The following is a 26510-nucleotide window of genomic DNA, read 5'->3' on the forward strand; positions in this document are numbered from 1 at the left end:
AGTTCAACAGACAAATACCTGCTGCAGAACTTTTCTTGACAACTTATTTTATTGGCAACTTTTATTGACAACTAAAGTACAAAAGTAATATATAGAGGACAGAAACAAAACACTGATAATTAAATTAACAGGAAGCAGAGGGTGTTGTATCACACTGAAAGGGTGTATTTCCTGATAACGACTGGCTGCCTGTATATTATCAAGTATTTGTTACTCAACTGTTTTGTCCTATTTTCCATTTATTTACCATTGATGCTTTGATTTACATAAAATGAAATCCTTACCCAAACCCAACTCTAACCCTAACGCCAGGCGACAATGGTTTAAAAATCAAAAAATTAAAAAAATAAATCATGAAAAAAAGGTATAAACCAATACTTAACGTGACATCATAATACAAACACCAAATCTAACCCTAAACCGAAGCAACAATTGTAAGAAAATAGGACAAAACTGTTGAGTAACAAATACCGTGTTGGTGTCACGCTTAACCCTATATCTGTCCCCCCCCCCCTTTTTGAGTGGGGGGGGGGGGTGAAAAGGTGATCTGCACATTCAAATTACTATAACTCTGGCATTCTTTGGTCTAGAAGCAAAATCTTGGTCTCTTTTTAAAGAAGACAAATAATAGTTTTACACTGACATGTTTGAAGTTGTGAATATTAAATGAAAAAATAGTTATACCCGTTATAATAATTTGAAATAATAAAAATAATGCAATAAAGTATATACTCTCTAATCAAATGTATATAAAAATTTAAATGTTTTACCCACAAAACACCACAACAATAAAGACACAAGTCTTAAATAGTTCTGAACCAAATTTCAAGTTAAGATAACAAAAAATGAAGTTTCTGTCACACTTTTAGTGGTTTTACCAACCAAGGCCAAGGTGTCAACGGTTAGTTGCATTATCTTGTCACAAGTTAATAAATGACTGTCTCTGCATTGTTTTTAATGCAAAAAAGGTTTTGAAATATGAAAACTACATTCTAAGAGCATTCCAACGATATGTAGGTTGTCAAGATTTTTGAAGATTCATAGATTCATTTTGAAGAATATTAGAATAAAACGAGGACCGTTTGTGAGCCCCATTCACTTCCATCTCTTTATAAAACATAAATCTTGTGTGACTGTTGTAATCAAACAACAGAGAAAAAAGAAAAATTACATCTGTCGCTTTAAAACGTTTAATTATATTTATTTTATAAAAGTGTTATTATTCATTTAATAAAATTATTCTACTTAAATATTTCTCCTAGACATTACTTTACTAGTCACTTTGTTTATTTTTTTTATCTTCTTCTAATTTCTTGATCTTTTATTTATTTTCCCCTACCCCTTTTTTTTGCTAATCTGAAAATGGTTTGATCTGTGACAATGTAATCTGTTAACCATATTGTAAACTTATGTAATTTGAGAGTACGTGACGGCGATGTACGTTTATGTGTCCACATAACCAAACTTATTATAATAAACATAAGAATCTTATGAACAAGATGGAGTCTTTAGCCTGATATTAGTTTGATATCACCCCTTTGTTGACTTTTTTTGGGTGAGTTCTCTCACCTGTCAAATTCCAATTTAACATCTGTACACAACCCAAATGTAACTACAGGCTTATTTTTCCTTCATCATTCAGTTCAGTCATCCATTTTGAAAGCATTTGTATTGAACTACTACAGCAAAATATTTCAAGCATTAAAACAATCGCTATTAGAACTAAATATTTTTAAGATCATGAGAAAGATTTCAGCCGACTGGCCCTAAACGTTTGATCGGTAGTGTATTTCTATTCCATGTATTTTTCTCAAAAAATAAAAAAATATGTATTTCTCAGATGCACAGCATAAATGTCCAAGCTAAATTCACTCACACATGGTCTTACGTCAACCTACATTGCACCTTTTCCCAGAAGACAACATGCAGTGTCCTAGTTCACGCACAAACATACACACCGCCAGCAGACAGAGCAGTGAATCACGGCAGCGAGGGTCTTGCTCCTAATACAATCTGACACGTTCCTCCCCAACAGGCCTACAGGTCACACGTACGTGCTGTGCCCATCACAGTCCATTCCGGTCACCTCTCAATCCACCTCGGCTTGGGGATGTAGCTCATAGTCGGGCCTGAAGCTCCTGGTGATTTGTGAAGCCAGTTTCAACAGGCCCGCTGACCGGGCTCTAAACATTCAATCCACTGTGACAGAATAAGGACCCGAGTGCCTGTTTGTGAACCGACAAGCCTGGACAGCATTGCTGACTAACAAAAAAATCTTCATGTAAACAGACAACATCGTCAGCTAATAAATGAAGTAAAGCTGCTATAGATGAATTGTCTCCTGACTTTCTCTAAACTGTATAGCTGTGTAACTCTCTCTCTCACACACACAAACACACTGGTTTAAGACTAAAACTTATGCTGACTTAAAGCAAAGCTGAACTCAATAAGCCATTTATAGGCAGGGCCCTGATGGAATTGTGTTTCCACTAAAGAGTTATAATACTCTTGGAGAGAAAGTTATCCGTTAGCATTCACATTCATCTCGGCTGCCGATTTGAGCTCCTGGGTGATGCCACCTTTGCTGTAGTGGTTCAGGAAACATTCATAAATGTCACTCATAAAACTCCTTGCAGCACACAATTAAGATTATTTGAGGGAGGATACATGTACCCCCTAAGATCCGTGAACTAGAAGCTCATATCTGACATGATCTCAACAACCCAGCTGTGAGGTGCACGCAGACAGAGATTGACACAAAATCATGCAAATCAGTTTCTGACGAAATGCAAAAACAATGAAATATAAGAACTTCACACACTCGTGGGTAATAGAGCAATGCAAAGAGGCGATGGATTAGAAAAATGACTTGTTTTCATCTCCTCACAGTTCATTATTTCAAAGGGAATAAGGCATTAGGACGTTTTTACCCGATAAACAAATTCTGATTAATTTCCCTGGTAAACAAAGCCTTACAGCTCTGTTTGCAGCCAGATTATTTTAGAATTTCTGTACAATTGAACAAAGCTACGAGTGATTTGTTTCTTTCGACTTTAAGGGGGGAAAATCATCATTAAACTACAAAGCAACTTGAAGCGCAGGAGAAAAGTCTATTAAATCATAAAATGAACAGCAGTGTACTCACTCAGCCAGTCACGGGTAATTAACAGTGTTTAAAACTGCAAAAAAATCTAACTTTAATGGACTGCCTTGAAAAACACAGCCACATAAAAGTCACTAAACCACAAGGAGAAAAATCAACTACCAGTTACATTTTCTATAGATATTATACTTACACAATGAGCATTCAATAGTACTGTAACACATTACAGACAGACAGACGGAGGATTGGAGAAATCTGTAAGAAGAGAGATTTGTACTGCAGGACGCTTGTGAATGTGGACCAGTCCAAAACATTTGAGCTGAATTTGAACAACGTAAACCCATGAAACTAGTTAGTTGACGTAATTGCTGCATTGAAACGTAAGCGTTTCATTTATCTTTCTTTATTTGAGAATACACTGTATGAGCTGTACTGCTACAGAAGATTTCTGCATGAACAAGATGGCCGCCAAGAGAACAGAAAAACCTTAAAGAGACAGTAACTCCAAGAATGATGCTATGAAGAATACAGTAAAAGCACAGAGCTATAATGCAGATAGACCGGTCTTTGTCTTTCGCATTACAGGCTTTGGTATCTTACCAGACTTTCAGACAAAAGTCAGACAGATGTCAGATTACAGGGGTATTTTCTCGAAAGAGTGAGAGAGAGAAAGAGAGAGAGACAGCTATGAACTTTACAATCTGCACTGCATTCAGTCTGATTACTGATTGTAAAACAACTTAGATGCCATTTGTGATGTTTTTGGTATTTCCACCAAACCACGGACTGTATAGTAATGACCCTGGACATAAAGACTGTACCAAAATTGGAAAACATATTCGAATGCTACATGGACACGTCTTCAGTGATGAACCTGGGGCCACTGGGTGTTTCGGGTCTTCAATCATCATACTGTACACCCTCGCCTGGGTGACCGGCTAAAATTTGAAATTAAATTCTATAGGATTGTGAGGTCTTTGTGAGGGTCTCTGTTGTGCCACTTTTCCATCACATAGTACCCCACGGTTTGGTTTGGGTCAGGTCGGGTCAGCACACCTCACTTTGGCTTGGTTAGATTTTCTATCAAGTTTAGTAACACTTCGCAGTGGGAGGGATTATAGGCGTGTCGTTATATTTGCGCTGGCTACTGCTGTGACATCATACGAGTGAGAGCGTCATTGTACATTTCATTCATTCACTTATTACTCAGTCCCCACAAAATATAAATTGACCACCACAAATAGATGTTTGCACATCGCATTAATCATTACCTCTGTCTCACATGACAGTTTCTGTACAAACACCCATGGCGTCAGTCGACGCACTCCACTGAGCCTCATTTAAGTTGCATTTAAAGGGTCAATCAGTAGGATCTACCCCCATCTAGTGGTGGAATTGTATTTTGCATTCAAAGAAACAGTGCTCTCTGGCTCCTCCCCTTTACAAATGCGTGTTGCAACTACGGTAGCCGTTATGTAATCACTGATCTCCTTGTCCGTTTCAGCTGGTTCACGTGTTCTGAAAGAAAACGTGTTGTGGAAACGCGTTGGTAGGCAAGTGCTTTTTGTCCCTCTCTGCTATTATAGTTTATCAATACGGCGGAACGACATGGATGCCTCCTTGGACTTACCCGTTCAATGTAAGTAAAGAGAAGAAATTCTAAGCTTACAAAGAAAAGTCAGATCACTGGCAGAGGTCATTTGACACCAACGAGGACATATTTATGAATAAAGACATTGATTTTGATTTAAAAAAAACACTTAAAAATCCTACTTATTGCCCCTTTAAGCATATATGCGGACGTCCGCGTCGCAAATGTGCCGCCACAAACTGCAAGTCTGGGAAAAAACTGGTATGGTGTTCCAGATTCTCATTCTGTTGATGTTTTCATCACTAAAAGGGAGTTTGGGAACTTAAAGCAAAGCACAGATGACAACAGGTTTGTTTGAGACAGCGCAAGCTAGCATGAAGGTAAATGACGCTGGTAGTGACGATTCTCTCAGACCAATCAGTGATCTTCAGTGTTTTCGTGTCACGTTTTGGTACCAGCTCGGGTCGCTTGGAACCCCAACCGAGGTGGTACTAAAAAAAGTATCGGGTACTACATACTGCACCCAGTGAAAAGCTCCCAAAAGTAAGCTGACCCAAACCATACCGTAGGGTACAATGCAATGAAAAAACGCCATTGGACACCTGGTTCTGTCATATTCACAGAGCTATTAGAGGATCAGACAGGTAAGGGGCAGATGAGTCGATCTCAATTCTTGCTAAATGAATTTAAATGAGCACGTGTTGCCTGACTGATGTTACCTCACACATGTTATTCTCAAATTGATTTAATGGCACACATTAGCATCTTATCTTCTGTGCAGCGCTCAACTTAAAGAATCATATTTGTATTGTGATTCCAAAAATCTTTAATAAATATCTTTAAAGTTACAACATAGCCCTAATTTAGACAATATTCATTTGTCATATTTTTTTTTATTTTCATTATTGCAATCTGTTCGCTTTGCATTATTACGCTTTGTTATCTGCAATAACAACCTGTTGCCTATAGATTATCCCTTACTTGATGTCCACTTAAAATGTTACTAATATGGGAAAAAAATGATTCAGCATAAAGCTGCATTAGATAACACTGAATAGATTTTCAATTAATAACATCACACTTGCTGACTTTGCAGATGGCTAAAGAATAATAACAGACCGTCCGAGTGTCACACAACAGTAATCTCACTAGCAAACTTTGTCTGTGGGGTTGCAGAGATTTAGTACAACAAAGCTTTGTTTTTTTTTATTCACATAGATTTTAAGAGTTTTTGCGCTATCTATGATGCATCTTTTGTCAATAAGCACTATTAAGCATTTTCTCTAAACACAGAGTTCTGTAAAAGACACACAGAGCCGGTATGAATCTATATGTAATTTCTATTTGGTAAAACATGTCACTCCCTCCCACAGCCAGACAGAATAAAATGGATTTTGAAATGACATTGTAGCAGTAAAATGATATTGTTCGGACTGATTAGTTTTGCTGCCTCATTTGGTTTGAGACCATTATAGGTGCTGCAGAAATATTTTCCTTGATTCAATCACCTCACATATGCAAAAAGCAACATCATTATATACGAGTGCACCCTATACACAAGGTGACAACTGACAAACACATCAAATACTGCTTGAGACTTTTTGTCTGCATTCTTTAACTCTGCAAATGAGATATACTAAGGCGTTCATCTGTGTTCTCACTGCTTTTCGAAAAATGTCAGGTTTAAGAGCTTTGCAGTTGGTCGCATTGTTACATACAGATATGCTGTATGCCATTGTGTATGGATGGATTCTTCACATGAAATAAAGACATTATGGCATGCACCAAGGATAATTTAGGATTGCTTTTTTATTAGTTATTATATTATTATTTTCCAACTTTCTATACATTTTACCTTAGTTTTAAAGTAACGCTGGCAGGCCAAGGACCTAAACGCAAGGTTTTTATTAATAAAACACAAAACAAAGTCAATAACATAGAAAAATCCACGAAAACCGGAACCAACACATTAAACCCACAGACACACATTCATCGACTGACAAAAGACAACTGAAACATTAGGGCTATATACAGTATACACCTGGGTTAACACGATAACAAGACACACCTGTTAAACAATTAACACGAGGACCAATGAACAAAAGAACTACAAAAGACTACAGACATGGCAGAAAATGACAAGACTTCAAAATAAAAGACATGACTAGGTAAACAAAAGACAGGACTGTTTACTACATTTAATTCATTTCATTAACAATTTTGTTCACAGTTTTATTTAGGTTTTATATATTTTAGTTTTTGTTTAGTTTCAGTTATTAGAGTTTTACAGGAGCAGTATCTTGCTCGCTGGGCAATGCCAGTGTCATAGACAAGGTACAGTAGCTACAGTATTGTTTCTCTGGTGTGTAGATCAACAAATGCGATGCAAACTCAGCTAAGCATGCTGATTAATTGTATTAAAGCATACAGATAGGCCTACCCCAAAAAGTAAACAATCAAAGCATTTAGATTTTTATTTTTAACAATCAACTTTTTATATTTTTTATATTAATCGGTAAAAACATTGTTTAGCACATGAATAACGGCCGATAAACCGGAAGTCATTCATATCCTATGGAGAGTCGCAAAGGTGTTGCGTGAGGTGCCGACCATCTGTGAATGCGTAATTTTCGGATACGTTTTGAGTGTTTGGGTACGTTAAATTCTTTTAACTTGTGCGACTACACTGCATGCGATATGCTGACCGGAAGTGATGTATTTCAGTGTATTCTAATCAAAAACTGTGTGTGAGGTGAAAATTATTATTTCTTTTTGTTTAACTTTATCAGTAACATTTGAATCCTTAAAACAAAAACGATTGATTACTGATAAGTAATACATTATTAATTCATTATGTATACGTTATTTTAATTTTGTCTCCATATTAAAAATTGGTAGTCTTTGATCATATATGAAGAGCTGTTTATTGTTTCATTCATTTGTGTTCATTTATTTATTCCACAATGTTAAATATTGGAATGAAAAGTTTGGGGCTGGAATGTGCTTCTCTCCCATGTACAAGTAAACTAAAACTTCATTACGACATAACTGGCAATATATTATTTCTTTGCAACCTATCTTTAACAGTTTCAATTATGTGCTAGAATCAAGTAAACTCTGTGTTTTTCTGTATGACCATCACGTTTCTCCAAACAGCCACACAGGTCAGATTTTTTAAGCATTTTGGTAAGGAAAACTATTATTTATTTTTGATCATTATTATTGTATTCTAGTTAGTTTTTCAGGTTACACTTTATTTTGATAGTCCACTTTAGACATTCTACTAACTATAAATAACTTTGCAACTACATGTCAACTAACTTTCAATAATTTGCAACTATACGTCAACTAACTGTCATTAGTGTATTAGTAGACTGTAAGGGTTGGGGTTAGGGAAGAGGTTTGGGTTAGTGGAATAAGTTGACATGCACCTGCAAAGAAACTTATAGACAGTTGAATGTCTGTTGAGATATCATCACAATAAAGTGTTAGTAGATATTAAGCAGACAGTCTACTAATTCTCTAAAGATTGGTAGTTGATAAGTAGTTGCAAAGTTACTTATAGTTAGTAAAATGTCTAAAGTGGACTATCGAAATAAAGTGTTACCGTTTTTCAATAGCTGTTCCTAGTTTAGTTTTAGTTGTTCAATGTTTATTTATTATTTTATTTCAGTTTACGAAAAAATTTTCATCTGTCGGTTTCAATGTCATTTTACAATGTCGTTTTCATCTAAGTTTAAGTTTTAATTTACATGTTTTAGTTCTAATGTGCACAAACCACATTCGAGTCACTTAATATTTGGCTGTCAGCAAGTACTGCTAGACTATTTCTATTTTATATTTAATTATAATGAGCTATGCTAATAAGGTTTTAATGTGTCCCGCCCTCATGGTTTAGACTGCTCTTATGCCTCCAAAAAAGTAAACAAAAGTATCTTATGAAAAACTGAAAGAATTACATTAAATAAACGAAAGTCTTAATTTTATGTAATACAAAGTGTTTTGGGTTGAAATGTGATCTGGATATGTCATCACCTAGTCAAAACTGCACATTCAATTTAATTCAATTAAAAAAACTTTATTAATCCCAGAGGTAAATTGCTTTCATGTTACAATAATAGAAAACATATAACAAAAAAATAAAATAAATAAATACAGCCCAACAATGATTTGAAAATAATAAATAAGACATTAAAATTGAATACACTATATCAATATAAAAAAGGTAGTTTATTTCAACAGAGAATTGTCCCAGCACTTATAAAGAGGTGTTATACAGCCTAATGGCGACAGGTATAAAGGATCTTCTAAAACGCTCAGTGGAACACTTAACAGTGATCAGTCTCTGACATTGTGTTTCATCTCGAACACGCAGTACTGTACATATGCATATAAAGAATATTTCTCTACTGAAAAGCCCAGCATTTGACCCAGGCACACTCAGACTCATACACACAGAGTAACGATTTCATGATGATCTAAGCTAATGAGATAAGAGACTGTGTAACCACGGTGACAAATGCACCCATTTGAGAGCAGAAGGATGAAAACAAGAGAAGGTTATGCATGCAAGCAGCAGGTGAGAGATATTCAGCTAAAATATTGTGCCTTTTTTTGGACAGAGTCCCGCCTCTCTTCTGAATGCTGCCTGCCAGGAGGTTGAGAAATGCAGATTAAACCTCAGGTGTGATTGTTCACACACATGCATGCAACTAAACATTTACATGCTTTTCATAAAATTATTTGTTGAAATTAAAATGTGATTAGCATTATGTTTTTTTTTATGGTGTCTAAAACATGATATACAATCATGAAATTTTCTTAGCAACAGCCATTCATCCGGATAACGTGACGTCGCTGTTTTTCGTCACCGCCATTTTTGTGTCCAGTCACAGCTGTGCGCCCTGCTTTAGTCTATGGTCACCTCAGCCACAACTACCAGATGAAGATCAATAAAACACTCCCAGGAGCTTTACAACAAGATTAAAATATGACCGGGATATGTTGTTGTTGGCTGTAACAACAGTCGTCAGAGGAACCCCCAACTACAATTGCATACAATTCTAAAGGAGTTAAATCGGCGGAATAAAGGATTGCCATCAATTTAGAAGTGACCAATAAATAATCTAAAAGCTTGCCTAAAATTAAATAAATACTAAAAATATCTCAAGTAATTCAATAATCAAGTAAACAGTTAGTGATAATATAATAACAGATGAAAAAACTGACAAATAAATATAACATTAAAGCAACACTGTGTAGTTTTTTTACCTTCAAATAATGTCTATACAATTATTTCAGTGATAGAACAACTTTTAACTGGATAAATTGTACTGTTGCTGCAACCTGAGCAGCCTCCTAGCTGCTACAAGCACACTCTGAAAGTGGCGGTGGAGGGTAGGAAACACAGCCCCGCCCCTCCCCCTGCCTGAAGAAGAGTGTCTGATACCAGGCACTGTTGCGCTTTTCAACCACATGGGGGAGCTGTAAGTCATTTTTACACGGAAACTACATAGTGTTGCTTTAAGTAGCAGATTGTTTTATGATGAACATAGCTGTAAAAGCCCACAGGAATGGATTCATACATCCTAAACCATTTTCCCCTAAACTTTTCACTTTACACATAACCTTTTTACATATACATTTATATACACCAATGGACATTTTCACTTAATTATGAGCGTATGTGACCGTCAAACCCTGAAAGATCACAGCTCTGCATGTGCACATTTGTTCCCGCTGGTATGTTATGGACAGCAGACTTTATTTTGTGTCCCAGCAACTTAAGGACTACAAACAATAAATTGTAAAACATTATGATATTGTTTCACAAGATCCTTGCATATGAGACAGCGTGCGCCAAGCAGGTTTCACAAGGACTTTTCATTTGTGTTGTTCCCTTTCAATACGGTTCACTTCGCATTGCGTCAGTTAGCTGACGCTATGGGGGAAACTCCTGTTTACTCCGTGACTGAAGCCTATTGGTTAACGTCTGTACAAAGTACAGACCAATGACGTTTGAACCCGCGCGCGGGAGGAACGCGTCCCTATATAAGCGCGGTTCAATCGTCAGGAGCTCATTATTTTCTCCTTCAGCGCGAACCTCTCGCTGCTCCGAAGAAAAAGAAGAAGCCTTACCTCGCCGTTGACAAAAGCCCTGCAGCGGAGTCCAGGCCTAGCGTCTTCCCCTGCCGTTTTCCGGCTGAGAACCGAAGATAGCAGAGTCCAGGTCTAGCGTCTTCCCCTGCCGCTTTCCGGCCGAGAACCGAAGATAGCCTTCGCTTGCCGTGGTACGAGCCCTGTGCAGCGGACACACGCCTGACGAGGTCTCCCCTGCGGCCGCCCGGTAAGATCAATATTTTTAATATAAAGCTATAAGCTAAAAGAGCAGGCGCTGTTGTAATAGCGTCCAGCACAGCGGCTCGGTGAGCCTCTCTGCTATGAATTTCCTCCGAGCGCGTTACCGGTCTGGCACCTCCCACGCCGAGACCGCGCTTATGCTTTGGTTGTCTTATCCATGTTTCGTGCTCCCCCTGCTGTTCCTCTCTCGCCGGGATGAACACACGGCGAGCCATGAGACTAGATGGATGCATAGACAAGCACACACGGACTAACCCCCCCTGTGTTCTGTCACACCGCAACCGTTTATGCTTACAGAGTCCCTTCGCTCCTCTCACATTCAGTGGCGAGATCTCTGGCACATATATTAATCCCCCGAGTGCATCGGGTGATACCGTCACGACGCATGGCTGTTCTGTCTGTGTTGCTGCTCCCCTCTGCCGTTCCTCTCTTGTTGAGATGAACAAGCGGGGAACCGTAGACCTGGATAGATGCATACGACAAGCAAACACGGGCGGTCTGCCCCTGTCTCTGTCATAGCACAGCCACTCGTGCTCCACGCTCGCGGAGTCCCTCGCTCCTTTCCCCACAGTGGTGAGGTCTCTTAACGGCTTAGCTAGCACGCGGTATTACGGCTCGCTGCCTCTAAATGCAGCTGTCCAGTGTTCAACGATTACAGAGCTTCATGCCCCTCCCCTCCTGGAGCGGCGCGATCTCATTCGTCTGCTCGATAGGGCCGATTCGCCGCTATTGGAGCACCAAGAACACTCATTATAAGAGAGCTTCATGCCCCTCCCCTCCTGGAGCGGCACGATCTCATTCGTCTGCTCGATAAGGCGGACACGCCTCTATTGGAGCACTAAAACACTTATTATAGAGCTTTACTGGCCTGAGCCGATCTCACTTCAGATAGCTCATTCTTCGTCTGCCTGGTAATTTCTCTCTGGTTTAGACGGAATCAGAGGCAGAACGAATTTGTTTATAATATACTGAGGCCCGAATACCTCCCTTTATTCAGTCCCGTCCTATATCAGTGCGCTGAATATTGGTACATTCTTATATATATATACCCGGTTTTTCTGCCCTTTTAATAAACGGCAAAACCGCGGGCCTCACGGCAGACTTCCTCTCTGCGATGGGTTCAGTCTGACATTAAACCACCTAGACATACTACCCTGCTCCGTGAGCCGTTCGGTCACCGTCACTACGGAGGCTTGTGCACCTGAACGGCTGAGCTCTGGTCTCCGCAGCATAGCTGCATCAACAGAGAACGAAACTGTCTGGGAGAAAAGGGGTTATGTCGCGCCTCGGCTGGACTGCCCTGAAATGTTTTCTGTGTGCTGTTTATCCAAACATACTGTGTAATACTGTCGGCTATGCGACCTCACTATAGTGGCGAACGGTATTTAATTCCTCTAAAAAGAGTAATTTCCGTGCTTACTATACTGTGTATTGACACCCACGGTTGTACGGTGTCTCTAAACACTTTATCGCCTTACTGACAAGCAATCAGTAATACGCACACACGGCCCGCTGTCCATAATTCTATCGACGCTTGCCGAAAAAACCCCGGTTTGGCCATATACTGTGTATTGACACCCCACGACTGTACGGTGTCTCTAACACCTTTCTGCCAAATTCGCTCGCAGCCCACCTCAGTTTCTCCGCTACGATGCTGATGGCGCAAACGAGCACGGTCTTACGGCTGTTATTCTCTCTTCCTAGAGGAAGGACAGCCTCAGACTTTTGCATGGCTCCAAGCGTTTGAATCGCGCCCTCTCCGGACGGCCACTCAAAGGCTTACAGCCAAGCGGTTTATGACGTTTTTCGGCCATATAGCTGATTTATATTAGCGGATCCGAAGACGCTCACACCTCCGCTCCAATACTCGGAGATATTAAGGGTAATATCAACCTCAAGTGAGCTTGCTACCCGCCACAATAAGTTTCAAAGCTTAAAGCGCGCGCACAGTCAGACGCGCGCGGCATCTCGTTTAAGACGGGCACACGTACCCCTCTAACGAGCCTCAGAAAGCTGAATATCGTGGCATTCTGTTCATAAGTCCACTTCAGTTTGACTAAGCAAAGGTCCCGCCTCGAGCTGACGGCCGGGAAGCTTGCTTAAGTTACACACGGCTGCATGAAGTGCTGTCATTACGAGCTAGCCCAGCATTTGCTGTGGGTTGAACACGCTTTACGACGGCAATCAGCCTTCGGCGCGTGGAACGCCGTTTGTCTCATATAAATCACCTTGTAATGTGAATACAGTACATTAAGAGGATGATTTAGCACTGCAGCACTCTCGACCGTGTTATTGTGATAATGCGGTCGGGCAATCTACGGTGGTTTCATTATTTACCGAACCAGACTGAGATCTCGCCCCCTGAACAAGCTGACGAGTCATCTCCTTTATAAACTCATTGCATCGCTTTATAAGCTATGTTCAATCAGAGTGATACGCATCTCATGCTTAAACTTCCAATATTAACCCATTACGATGGGCGTGCGGAGATGGCATCCGTGGGACACGACCTACATTACGTGCCTTATGACACATTGACACAAGCTGCTAGGACCCCTTTCACGAGGCATCCTTATGCAAAGTCTGATCCATTCTGTCTAGTGACATTTGAAAGTCAAAACCCCCCGCGAATCGCCGGTGGAACACTTTTCTCCTCACTACAGAGGCACGGCGGCTCTCCCCTACCTATATCTATGTGGCCGTGATAACAGCGAACCACGCTTTTACGACCGACCATTCATTTAATTCACAAGCCTGTCATCTCTCAGATGCGGACGGCGGCGGTAACAGCGAACCATGCTTTTACGGCTGGCCATTCACTTTATTCATAAGCCTGTCATTTCTCAGATGCAGACGGTGCCCGAGGCACAGCGCTCTGGAACTGTCCAAGGTCCTGTATGACACATACGTCTGACGTACATCAGACGATCAGCTGTTCATCTGCGTCACAGATCACTCACTAGAGCACCTGTCAATACAGGCTATTTATGGATCGTTGACGTTATCACCTCCCGTGACAATTATGCTCACTTGTCTTAGAGCATGGGCATGGTCTTAGAGGTTTCTCATTTGACAATTGTGACACGGCCGGCTGGTCCCCGCCGTCCACATTGTCAGTTTACAGCTTCGACATCCCTGCTTCGCGCACTACTGAGGTTTGTTGCATTAAAGGTGCGCCCATTAGCTCACCTGTATGCACGATATGGTTTTTAATTATATGCGTCCACCGTGCGCTTAGAGAAGCTCACATGTACACGCTATAACATTTTGGTATACAATAAGATGCGCTTGGGAAAGCTCACCTGTATACACAGCTGTGTTATGCTTTGTGACACATACATTGTTGTTCATCTGTGTACGTTCACGGTGCGTTGGGTGCCCACCGTTACGTTCATCAATCATATCTGTACACATTCACGGCGCGTTCTGTGCACTGATTTATCTATACGCATTCACGGTGCACTGAAGAGTTCACCCGTGTGCGCACAATTTATTATCAGAACACATGACGGCGCGCTCGAGAATCTTGCCGGCCTGTGCATTATAACACTCTGATTCATCTATATGCATTCACGATGTATTCAAGTGTTCACCTGTGCCCGTGCAATTTATAGTCAATACACATTTACGGCGCGCTTGGAAAGCTCACCGATCTGTGCACTATAATACTACCTATATGCATCCCGATGCGCTCGAGGGTGCACCTGGGTTCACACTATTGTGGTATCTGTATAATCCCACGCTACGAACCGTTCTGCCGCATATTATAGTCAGATCGGCCGTTCGTGAGCTTCGCAGATCACTCACTACGTATGTCTGTTGCTAACAGTGGTTATTTAGATGGATCGTTGAAACCATCGCACTGGCTCACGCCCCTCTATGAGCTATGTCCTATATAAAGCCCACTCTGTGCGAGTTTGGCTTCTTCATGAACTTGGTCTACAGGGGTATCTATAACTATATTTGATATCTGCTACGCGGCCGGCTGGTCTTCGCCGTCTACGTTGTCAGATTGTACAGCTTAGACGTCCCTGCCCTACGAGCGCAGGTTCTCTCGGCTCAATCATGCACGCTCATGCGTTTTATGTGTACACCACGGTGCGCTCAGCGAGCTCACCAACGTGACTCTGAATTTACTTATCTCGCACAGCCGCGGCGCGCTCGGTACCTCGCCGTCTTGTGCTATGTTATGTGCCCCCGGTGCGTTTAAAACCCCAGCGTGTGCGCGTCAACAATTTATATGGTGCTTACACATTTGCTTTTAAAGCTGTGAATATGCCGGGTATAGGGCCACACGCAGTGTCTCTCCGGTAAGGCACTTCAGTACGTTGTGTATGCACGGCGTGATGGGATTACGTTCCCCCATAGCGTCAGCTAACTGACGCAATGCGAAGTGAACCGTATTGAAAGGGAACGCTTAGGTTACTCACGTAACCCCGGTTCCCTGAAATAACGGGAACGAAGCATTGCGTCTCTTGACGTGCTACAAACGTCTACGCAGCGAGTGTTATTCGGCTGCGCGCTTCAGTCGAATAATAATGAGCTCCTGACGATTGAACCGCGCTTATATAGGGACGCGTTCCTCCCGCGCGCGGGTTCAAACGTCATTGGTCTGTACTTTGTACAGACGTTAACCAATAGGCTTCAGTCACGGAGTAAACAGGAGTTTCCCCCATAGCGTCAGCTAACTGACGCAATGCTTCGTTCCCGTTATTTCAGGGAACCGGGGTTACGTGAGTAACCTAAGCGTTTTATGTGTACTCAGAAGATGTGTTTCACTGTTAACTGTGGGGTGCAGGGCTGTTATGATAACGGGATACAGCGTGCTATGAGAGGGATTGTTCATTCATGTTAGTAAATTAAAGCCAAAAATATTCACCAAGTTGTCTACTCTATTTATAATGACATATATTATATTGTATTTATTTTAATGATACATTTCAAATAATGCAGGATGCAAAAAATCGACATTTTGTTGATTTTGTGCTCTTTTGCCATCGTGAACAACTGGAGGGACTGACTGGAAGCCGACATCTAACTCCAGATTGTACAATTCTGCCCTAAAAAGGCAAAAATACCTTAACTCGCTAGACTGTAGAACTGAGAAAAATGACTGTAAAGTTTAGACTTTTTAGTGACTTTAGTTGTTAGTTGTTTTCTTCTTGATTTTTATTTTCTCAAAAAAAAAAAAAAAAATTTGACTCCGATACTTATCCACATGATAAAGGAGGTCTTGAATGTCCCAAAAATATCAATAACAAATTTTTCGACCAAAAACTGAGTTACTGCCTTTTGCCTTTGTAGGGCAGAAAAAGTATTTTGTCTATGGTAAGACCTTAATTATACTAATAAATGTGATCATTTAGTGCATTAGATATGCTGTGTTCCCTGCAATGACGGACACAAATACGGCGGCGGGCATGGCGAAAGTGACATCTTTGTTACCCATGAATACAAGTTATTGTTGACATTTATAACAAACTTGGTTATAAAAAAATAAATATTACAAATACAATTGGTAGAAAATTTATCAAGATATGGTTATTTAAAAAGTGCATGCACCATTAAAACAATGTTACGAGTGAGCGAGCTGCCTGTGACAAGATGGCCGCCATTATTATGTAAATCTATGCCCTGATCTGTCTGTGCAGTTCAGCAGGAAGTCAGACACAACCGAACTTGCTACCTCTGTATTTGACACCTGGCGCTGCCAATTGTATTAACATTACGTTTTGCTTCAAGAACAAATCTAGGACACGGGTGTCCGCACACGCACCTAAAATAAGTTTGAAGAAGGGCAATTATGGTATGTGATTAAGTTGTGTCAGCTTTGCTTGCCTAAAACATTAGAAATATCAGTGTTAATTCGACATTAAATTTGAATAAACATATTGTGTCACGATCGGTTCTACACCGGGAAGTGAAAACCAAAAGGAGAACCCAAACGCAAAGGATGTATAAAATAACTAAGATTTATTTACAAATAAACTGAAACACCCACAAGGGGGTAAAACAGAAAGGAACCAAAACACTGTGATGAAACACAAAATAAACAGAACACGAGAATAACTCGGATGGGTAACTGGGGAACATCAACACAGTAACTACAACAACGCACGCACACCACACAGAGAACACAAGGGCATTATATAGACAGCACATCAATGGGGAACAGGTGAACATAATTAATCACTTAAGACATGATTACATAAGGGAGTAGGGTAAAAGTGACAAGACACTGGGAACACGTGTTACACATACATGATGTGAATCAACACGTATTCCCACATAAACACAATGCTGCCCTGGTCTTGCCCTCTGGATAATAACCAAGGTCAGGCAAGACCATGACAGCCACACCACACTGGGGAACACGTGTCACACAGAAATAATGTGAAACACACGTGTTCCCACAAAACACAATGCTGCCCTGACCTTGCCCTCAGAACATAGACCTGGACCTATACTAAGGTCTGGCAAGATCACGACAGCAACAAGACACCGGGAACATGTGGAAGCCACACACAGAATGTGATCCCACATGTCCCCACACAGAACATGATACTGCCACGGTCCCGTCGGATGCACTCAGACCTACATCTAGCACGGATGTCCGACAGGACCGTGACATATTGAGGTGAGGTTTATGAGTTGTATGTATTTATGCATGAATGTATAAGGTACCGCATTAGCTAGTGATAACATTATTGGCCTGATGTTGATGACTCTACAAGCGCTTTAGCTAGCTCTCTCTGTCAGTACATTATGTGAGGAAATGTGTTCTCTCAGTGTGATTTAAAATGGTAGTCCCCCGTAATAGTATATGTATTTGATACAGTGTGCCATTCTATCCTGATAAATAAGTTGAAGAGATGGCTTGGATCACTGGTACTGTGCTGAACTGGGGCATCATTTATAAAGCGTGCGTACGCCACTTCAAACGCAAAGGTTGTGATCTATAAAGAAAAACTTGACGGCAGAATGTGTGCAACTGTAAGCAAACTCTGACCCATCCGTACGTACATTCTGGAGACAATATATGGTCTACGATTTCAAAGATTGTTCATTATTAATAACCTCGTTTAGATGCTGGTTATGGTTCTACAGTAAAATCCTAACAATATGAAGAGAAAAAATAATTAAAAAAATCCATTCAGTCTATTGGGTGTATGGTAGCAGATAAGTTGACCAATGTAAACTGTCCGGCCGGACAGCTTACATTGGTTAACTGCTCTCATCCAATCCCTGCTACATTTGAAAATCCACCTCGTGCTCGCGTCTCCACCCCATCACACACCACCCCGCCCCTCTCCTGCCTGCGACATGAAATTTGTGTCAGTGTATGGTAGCTAGCGAAGCAGCAATATCTCACTAATGGAAAAAAAACTAAACGACAGCAGCAAGCAGCCCCTGCTTGTCCCTACAGTAAAGGTTGGAAAAAGGAAGTCTGTTGAAGAAAGAGCAGAGGTTAAAAAAAATTGAAAAATGCCGGACTCTAAGTAGAATCAATATAGGGTCCGCCATTGACCGTTGGAGTAAGCTTCAGGGAGATTTGGGGCTGAAAACTGACTCCGACACGGCAGACTTTTTGTTGAAGAGGTACGCATTAATTTATACTTTTATTGTGTGAGGTGTTACATAAATATCTTTTTATCAGTCTGACAACATGCTCATGCTGCCGGTCGGCATTGGAATGTTAGCCGTTTAGCATCGCGTATCACAGGTCAAAGTAATTATATTTACAAAGATTGTGTGAGGTGTTACATAAATATAGTATTTATGTGACAGTTTAAGGCTCTGCTCCTGGCCTTTAAAACCACCACTGGGTCAGCACCCCCTTACCTTCGCTTGCTTATAGAGCCTTATGTACCCTCTCGATCACTGCGCTCTGCCACCGAGCGACGACTTGTGGTACCATCTCAAAAAGGGAAGAAAACACTAACGCGTACCTTCTCAGGAACTGTCCCACAACTGTGGAATGATCTGCCGGTCGTGACACGATCAGCTGACACTGTAGCTGTCTTTAAGACTCGGCTAAAAACCCATCTCTTCCACCATTACCTAACTTCCTAATTACAGATTTACTATCTTTATTTAGTTACCCTTCTCTTTATCTCTTTCTCTATCTACCTTCCTCTTTATCTAAAAAAAACAAAAAAACAAAAAAACAAAACAAAACTACTAACATACCCTTGGCTATGTATATTGTGTTGGACTTGATGAGACTATTTCCAGTGCACTTATGTATTGCTGTCTTATGTTGCCATAATTGCTTCTATTGTTTACCTCACTTGTAAGTCGCTTTGGACAAAAGCGTCTGCTAAATGACTAAATGTAAATGTAAATGTAAATAGTATTATCAATCTGACCACATGCTCATGCTGCCGGTCGGCATTGGAATGTTGGCCGTTTAGCATCGCATATCACGGGTCAAAATAATTATATTTACAAAGATTGTGTGAGGTGTTACATAAATATATTATTATCAATCTGACAACATGCTCATGCTGCCGGTCGGCATCGGAATGTTAGCCGTTTAGCATCGCGTATCATGGGTCAAAATAATTATATTTACAAAGATTGTGTGAGTTGTTACATAAATATAGTATTATCAATCTGACAACATGCTCATGCTGCCGGTCGGCATTGGAATGTTAGCCGTTTAGCATCGCGTATCACGGGTCAAAGTAATTATATTTACAAAGTCATTTCTTGAAGCTCAGGAGGGGAAACGTATGCCACACGTTGTTGTGAAAGTAAATAACATCAATTACAATCATAATTGTAATTGTTCATTCCTTAAAGGCTTTATGTGTTTACTGCTCGGTAAATCTCTGTTCTGATGTTTACTACCAGTGATCACAGCTTGAATGAGTGACGTTGTTCAGGTCGTTTCCCGGTGGGAGGGATCAGGTAGCACAGAGGGGCGGGATGAGTTTTTTAAAACTTACTAACCGTCTTTCTCGACCGATTTTCAACATCGTAGACTACAGCTTTAATGGGAATTGGCGACACAGATGGTGAGAAAGTGAGCTGAAATCAGATTAAAGAAAGTAAATAATATGACATGAACGATTATAAGTATTGATAACACACACACACATTTAATTTCACTATCATACGTTAATGCAAGTCTGTAAGGTAAAAGGAAATTGCTATTTATGTTTTTAAATTTAAATGATTCATTTTTTATATGTCTGCTTTTTGTATAGCAGAGGAGAATGCTCGTGCTGCTGGAGAACAGTCCGCATATATCAGACGCATGCACAAAAGGAGCAGAAAACACATATCTATTTTATTTTATTTAATTTATGCTGTGATTTTGGCAAGGTGTTACAGTATATAATTGCTGTAAAAATATATAAATGCTGTACCCTTTCAATGCTGGAGTATTACGACAGTGGCTTGTGTTTATTGGCTGATCACATTTAGCTTACGAACTAACAATTGGATCCCAGTCTCATTAATATGATGATCAGCATTCAGGAGGAGATTTGCATTGACTATTTATGGTTAAAAAAGGGCGTGTATATGGCGGGATGTGAGGCAGATTCACGTACACACATTTTCAGGTGATCTGTGATTTATAAAAGGAATATTGCTTGCTGGTGTCCGTACGCATGGTTTTATAAATCTGAATATTTTTTTGCGTATGCTATTTTTGGCTTTTATGCGTACGTAGACTTTTAGTAAGGATTCTACGCAGATTTTTATAAATGAGGCCCCAGGTTTTAATCTTACCTCACCAATCGTTTCCAGTTTGTTGTCGTGGGAAACAACAAATCTCAACTTGGACAAGTCTGTCATGGTGTTCCCCAGGGATCGGTTATGGGTCCTATATTGTTTAGTCTGTATATGCTTCCTTTGGGGCAAATTATTAGGAAATATGGTTTGGGGTATCACTTTTATGCTGATGATACCCAAATTTACATCAGCTCCAAGCTTGATCCTACTCGCACATCTCCAATTCTTTCAGAGTGTGTGCAGGAAATAAGAACGTGGGCGCACCATCATTTCTTAAAGCAACACCAAAGAGTTTTTTTTTACCTTAAAATAACGTTTCCAAAAAAGTTTCAGTGGTTCATCCACTCAAAACAGGGTGAATGGCACTTTCACATTCGCTTAGCAGCCCTCTATCGGCCAAAACCGCACTAAAGAAGTTTCCAACCGTCGGGTAGTGGTCCTGTAGTTCGAGTGAAAACTACAAAAACTTGCTTTATGGCAGACCTACAATCCAATCAGAGCCAGCTATGCTGCAGTATTAATGAACAATTACGCTTCTAACCTGTAGGGGGAGCAAAGAGCAATAAGTCTTTAGTGTTGCTTTAAAACTGAATTGCTCTAAAACAGAGGTGCTACTCATTGGCACACCAGTGGTTATTCACAAAGGTAGGAATCTTAATTTGATTATGGATGACAGTGTAGTACTTCCATCTGCTCTGGCTTGTAACCTTGGAGTGATTTTTGACACTCATCTGACACTAGACTCTCACATTAAGAGTATCACAAAATCTGCTTTTCATCACTTCAGAAACATAGCAGGAATTAGACATTTTGTCACTCCACCTGATGCTGAAAGGCTTATTCATGCATTTGTTACCTCCAGGATTGTCTATTGTAATGCACTATTTGTTGGCTTACCTGCTAAATCAATCAAACACCTGTATATACAGAATTTAGCCAGCCCAGTCTCACGAAATTTCGTTATATAGTCACGTATTTTTTTGATTCTTTTTTCGTGCTATTATCACGAAATTTCGTGTTTTTTCGTGATCGTATAACGAATTCCTGTTTTCGTGTGATTATCACGTATTGGTTACTCAACTGTTTTGTCCTATTTTCTTACCATTGTCGCTTCGGTTTAGGGTTAGATTTACATAAAATGACATCCCTAACCAAACCCAACTCTAACCCCAACGTCAGGCGACATATAAAAAAATAAATCAGAAAAAATAGTATAAACCAATATATAAAGTGACATTCTAATGCAAGCACCAAATCTAACCCTAAACCGAAGCGACAATGGTTTAAAAATAGGAAAAAGCAGTTGAGTAACCAATACGTGATAATCACACGAAAACAGGAATTCGTTATACGATCACGAAAAAACACGAAATTTCGTGATAATAGCACGAAAAAAGAATAAAAAAAAATACGTGACTATATCACGAAACTTTGTGAGACTGGGTAGAATTTAGCAGCGTGTGTTCTTACATATACTTGATCATGTCAGCATTTACAAGTGTACTTTATAGTTTGCATTGGCTATCTGTTCAGTCACATATTGTTTTTAAAACACTTACACTACCATACAACGCTATGCATGGAATAGCCCCTACTTATATTTGTGACTTAGTCACCCGCTACAAGCCTTCTCATCCCCTTAGGTCTGCTGAGACTCTTACTCTTCAACAGCATCCCTGTAGATTAAATCAATGTGGGAGAGAGCTTTCTCTGTTGCTACACCCAGGTTATAAAATACACTTCCCCTGGCTGTTAGAGATGCTTACTCACTATTCAGTTTCACGAAGCTGTTGAAACCCCATCTTTTCAAAATTGCTTATATGGACTGTCATTAACTGTCTATAACATTCTACTGTGTTTTACTGTAATGATTATTTTATGATTGTATGATAGTTACTTTTTTGTATTGCATTAATAATTAATGTAATTTTGTATTTTATTGGTTTGTAGCAATTTGGGTTTTAGAAAAGCGCATTATAAATAAAATGTATTATTATTATTATTATTGTTACTGTATTCTGAAGTATTAATAACAGTGATTATTTGTTGATCACATTTACATTTACATTTTGTCATTTAGCAGAGGCTTTTGTCCAAAGCGACTTACAAGTGAGGTAAACAATAGAAGCAATTATAGCAACACACAAACAGCAATACATACTGTAAGTGCGCTGGAAAAGTCTCATCAAGTCCAACACAATATACATAGCCAAGGGTTTGTTAGTTATTTTTTTTGTAGAGATAAAGAGAAAGGTAAAAAGAGAAAGAGATAAAGAGAAGGGTAACTAAAGAAAGATAGTAAGTCCGTTATTAGGCGGTGAGGTAATGGCGGAAGAGATGGGTTTTTAGCCGAGTCTTAAAGACAGCTACAGTGTCAGCAGATCGCGTCACAACCGGCAGATCATTCCCCAGTTTTGGAACAAGCCGTCACTCTGTGGCAGAGCGCAGGGATCGAGAGGGTACATAAAGCTCTATGAGTAAGTGAAGGTAAGTGGGTGCTGACCCAGTGGTGGTTTTAAAGGCCAGGAGCAGAGAATTAAATTTGATGTGAGCTGCTATAGGAAGCCAGTGTAACTTGACAAAGAGAGGAGTGACGTGCGCCCTCTTCGGCTCATTGAAGACCACTCTTGCCCCTGCGTTCTATATCATCTGTAGGGGTTTGGTCGTGCAGGCTGGAAGTCCAGCCAGTAGCGCATTGCAGTAGTCCAGCCTGGACAGGACAAGAGCTTGGACCAGGACCTGCGTAGCATGCTCATCTAGAAAAGGTCTAATTTTCCTAATATTGTAGAGAATGAATCTACGTCCTGGAAGGCGTGATGGTCGAGGAACCTAGCTGAATGGAAAGGTTGTGCTGAATCTTTGGTTCAGATGATATGACAAGCAGTTCTGTCTTCGCAAGGTAAAGCTGGAGATGGTGATCCTTCATCCAGAGTGAGATGTCCCTCAGGCATTCCGAGATGTGGGCAGAAACCGTGGGATCATCAGGGTGGAACGACAAGTGGACTTGAGTGTCGTCTGCATAGCAGTGGTAGGAAAAGCCATGTTTTCGAATGACAGAGCCCAGGGATGTCATGTATATTGAAAAGAGCAGCAGTCCAAGCACAGAGCCTTGAGGTACCCCAGTATTGAGACGTTGAGACACCTCTCCATGATACCCGGAATGACCAATCTGAGAGGTACAACTTGAACCATAGAAGCGCTGTGTCAGAGACACCCATAGCCATGAGGGTCGACAGGAGGATGTGGTGATTGACCATGTCAAAAGCAGAAGATAGATCCAGTAAGATCAGCACAGATGATTTGGAGGCTGCCCTTGCCTGCCTTAGGGCTTCAATGACTGAGAGCAGCGCAGTCTCAGTGGAGTGACCGCTTTTGAAACCAGACTGATTGCTATCCAGGAGGTTATTTTGCGTGAAGAAAGAGGAGAGCTGGTTGAACACACACATTCACACAACGCGTTCAAACTATAATAAACTATAGCAAATACTGTAGTATTGTTTAATATAGTAAGGTTCAAACCACTTTGACCACAGTTTACTATAATAAATACTAAAGCATACTATAGTATATTTTAATGTGGACATGTACTGCAAATAATGTATTATAACAATGAGTTTTATTACAGTAAGTTATAATCATCTAATCATGATGGTACCAGATGAAATTATTTATTGATTGCAGTTAAATTGTTGCTGCATTCTTATGTGTTTTTGTTCTTTCTTAAAGCAACACTATGTAGTTTTTTTACCTTTAAATAATGTCTCTAAAATTATTTCAGTAATAGATCAACTTTTAACTGGACAAATTGTACTGTTGCTGCAACCTGAGCAGCCTCCTAGCTGCTACAAGCACACTCTGAAAGTGGCAGTGGAGGGTAGATACCTGCCTGCAGAAGAGTGTCTGATACCAGGCACTGTTGTGCTTTTCAACCACATGGGGGAGCTGTAAGTCATTTTTACATGGAAACTACATAGTGTTGCTTTAAAACACTACATATAACAACATGGCACTGATTTAATCCAGATTTTAATTTGCAGGGTGCTGTCTTACAGTTCTTATAACATTCAGAGTCAAATAACATTCATAATACTCATGAGTACCAATGAGCTACTGTTTTACAACTAATACCGTGAGTAGATTTTATGAAATCAAATTTGACAACTCGCTGTTTACTTATTTTAAAAAACACCATGGTTTTAGAGATGAGAGGTGTCAATCAGAGTGATACTATCAATATAGCTATTTTTTGTACTGTTTTTCATTCATGCAAAGTTGAATGAACATCCAGATACATTATTGTGCATCTAGAACAGAAGTTTTCAAGGAGGCTGTGAGTTTGTGCCAGGGGGCTCCAGTTTATGACATTTTTTTAAAATACATTAATATATTATTAATGTGTTATTAAACCTCAGAAAAATAAGGCTAAGCCTAAATTTAAAGTTTTAAAATGTTTCATGTAAAACATTTTATTTGGGGGGGGCAAACAGCCTGATCTCACAAATTTCCATGTTGTATTCACGGATCTCATCTTTTTTCCGTGTACAAACCATGGACTTTCTTTTCCATGTCAGTTTCACGTATTGGTTACTCAATTGTTTTTCCTATTTTCTTACCATTGTCGTTTGGGTTTGGGATTAGACAACCCAGTCTCACCCCATTTCGTCAATATTTGACGACACTTGACCATTCGTCAATATGTGACGCGGAGGGTATACCTTTCGCATCATTTTTTGACGAACTGGGGACTTCAATACTATTACGTCCGTTGCATTCTCTTCTCCTATTTTCTTACCAATTTCGCGTCGGTTTAGGGTTAGATTTACATAATGACATCCCTACCCAAACCTAACTCTAACCCCAACGCCAGGTGACAACTGTTTCTAACCCCAACGCCAGGTGACAACTGTTTAATTTCGCGTACACGGTTTAATTTTGCGTAATCTAACCCTACACCGACGCGAAATTGGTAAGAAAATAGGAGAAGAGAATGCAACGGACGTAATAGTATTGAAGTCCCCAGTTCGTCAAAAAATGACGCGAAAGGTATACCCTCCGCGTCACATATTGACGAATGGTCAAGTGTCGTCAAATATTGACGAAATGGGGTGAGACTGTGTTAGATTAGAATGACTTTCTGTTACATAAAATGACATCCTAATCCAAACCCAAATCTAACCCTAACGTCCGGAAATAAAAAGTGTAAATCAATAGTTAAAGTGACATCCTAACCCAAACCCCAAATCTAACCCCAAACCCAAGTGACAATGGTTTAAAAATAAGAAAAACAACTGAGTAAACAATACAGGAAACTGACACGGAAAAGAAAGTGTGGAGATCTGTGAGAATGATCCGGGATAAATGAACAAAATGAACAAAATATTCTTTGACTATACCATGGAAATTTGTGAGATCAGGTTGGGCACAAAGGGATGCACCAATTTACAAATACTGCTCTACAACATGGTGGGTTGTTTCTAGCCATGGCTGCGTCAAATACAGACAAACCCAAAGGTTTTACAATGATTTGATCCAACCATGGATTGAAACAGTCCATGCAAAATGCATTTTTTTCTTTTCCGTTTGAGGCAAAATGTGACCTACGCATCAGATTTACCCTCTAATTCCTGTCTTCCTCTTTATGTATTGTAGTAGCGTGGTAGGTAAAAGGAACTCTTGGCTGTCATGAATAAATGAGGATTCGGGAAACAGTCA

The sequence above is a fragment of the Paramisgurnus dabryanus genome, chromosome 13, assembly GCF_030506205.2.
Source record: "Paramisgurnus dabryanus chromosome 13, PD_genome_1.1, whole genome shotgun sequence".
In the NCBI taxonomy this organism is placed as follows: domain Eukaryota; kingdom Metazoa; phylum Chordata; class Actinopteri; order Cypriniformes; family Cobitidae; genus Paramisgurnus; species Paramisgurnus dabryanus.